The sequence below is a fragment of the Salvelinus sp. IW2-2015 genome, unplaced genomic scaffold (assembly GCF_002910315.2).
Source record: "Salvelinus sp. IW2-2015 unplaced genomic scaffold, ASM291031v2 Un_scaffold6255, whole genome shotgun sequence".
Lineage (NCBI taxonomy): Eukaryota > Metazoa > Chordata > Actinopteri > Salmoniformes > Salmonidae > Salvelinus > Salvelinus sp. IW2-2015.
Genome location: NW_019947518.1, coordinates 30824 through 32729, shown reverse-complemented (window position 1 = coordinate 32729; position 1906 = coordinate 30824). Strand labels below are relative to the sequence as shown.

Below are 1906 nucleotides of genomic sequence, written 5' to 3'. Positions count from 1 at the left end.
AAAGAAATGTAACTACAGTATGCTGACTTTAGACCATTTTCTATTTAGATACAGTAACATCCCTTATGTGAAATGCTGTTGCTGCATGTTAATGGCCTGACTAGGCTACTTTTAAAACGTGTCAACCACAGAACTCACACTTAGGCTATGCCTGCTTCTACTAACACTTACAGTAGACTACTTCTTGTTTCCACACAGTGACAGTACGTTGACTCACTGTACAAGACCTCTCCCCTTCACTTCACTCTGTAAGTTCACTTGACGATATCTTGGAATATAGTTTTAGTTTTGATGTTTTTAGCCGAACATCACATGACTTCCTGTATCTTTGTACTTGTTGGTTTATTTTGAACTGTGTTTTGGTTGTTACATCAGGGCCTGTGTTCATAAAGTATCTCAGACGGTCCGTATAATTATGATCTAAAAGGCTAAACTGATCCCAGATCAGCTCTCCTACTCTGATACACTTTGTGAATACTAACTCTGGACTGTGGTTTCATTTGTTTAGTTTAGTTCAGTTTATTCATGTACATGTTTAAAACATGATCAGTAGAGTTTGCCAGTAATACCCAGATCTCAATTCATATAGGTCATGTTCACTGTCAACGTATAACAGGGTCAAGTATAACTCTGTGTGTGTGTGTTATGTGTCTGTGTGTGTGTGAGTATAAATGTATTTTGACATTAATGTGATTATTAGATATACAGTCACGACCAAAATTATTGGCACCCTTGACAAATACTGAGCTATATTGTGTGCTACAAAAGACGGGAAGTATATTGTACATGTGGTTTCACATGAAGACTTTAGCATGCTATTTTAAGAGCTCTCAGAGCAACAGATTGTGGTGGAGACATTTTGAAAATGGCCTAAAGTAAGAGTGACAGTAAGAGTGATTGAGTGGATGTTTCTTTAGAGCTTTAGGAGTAGTACTAACATGAGACACAGTGATGGTGGGTTGTGTTTAGGAGTAGTATTAACATGAGACACGGTGATGGTCGGTTTTGTTTAGGAGTAGTATTAACATGAGACACAGTGATGGTGGGTTGTGTTTAGGAGTAGTATTAACATGAGACACAGTGATGGTGGGTTGTGTTTAGGAGTAGTATTAACTGAAACATGGTGATGGTAGGTTTGTGTTTAGGAGTTAGTAATTAAAGCTCTTGTGATAGGGGGGCGCTGTTTCAAAAACCTTTGGAAAAAATCGTGCCCAAATTAAACGGCCGTGTACTCTGTTTCTAAATCATACCAATATGCTATATATACTAATTGGATAGAAATACCAGAATTTCTAAAAACTGGTTGACTTATATCTGTGAGTAAACAGAACTCCATTGGCAGCAAACTTCCATACAGAAGTGAAAAATCTTGCAAAAGAGCTCTGTTCAGGGCCTGCCTACTTCCCAACTGGCTTTTATTTAATTGATATGTATGCACTTCATAGCCTTCCATAGATGTCAACAGGCAGTGGAAGGTTGAATGGGTAATCTAGCTTGATCTGAGGCCAATAAGAGCTTTGGAGTGACAGGTCCTATTTGTTTTGTTTTTCGCGGCGCGCGCGGCGAAACCCGACATTGTTCTCTGAAAAGCGTTCGGTATAACACGGAATTGCTCCGGCTCTGATTTTATTGATACATTGAGAAAAACATCAATAAAGTAGGATTTTTCTCAACCGAGTTTGATCAGTTATTCAACAGTTTAATTGGAACTTTTGGGAATTTTCCGTTCTTCTGCACCAAGAGATGAGCAGTTGCGCACAGGCCAAAGGTTCTAATTCGACAGAAGAAATGGACATTCTAAAACCAAACAACGATTATTTTGGAAAATAGACCCTTGCCACAACCTTCTGATGGAAGCTTGCAAAAGTAAGACACAATTTTGATGTAATTTCGTATTTCTGTGTAA

The 1906-nt window shown here is 38.4% G+C and overlaps 1 long non-coding RNA gene across 1 annotated transcript in view; it reads left to right on the top strand.

The window, feature by feature from the left end:
• Window positions 1-7: 7 nt before the first annotated feature.
• The window catches only part of LOC139026885 (uncharacterized), a 24675-nt gene continuing 22776 nt past the window's right edge, over window positions 8-1906 (top strand). Inside the window, exon 1 of the long non-coding RNA XR_011478829.1 lies at window positions 8-248. This is a non-coding gene — a long non-coding RNA (uncharacterized lncRNA). The remainder of the gene's footprint in view (window positions 249-1906) is intronic.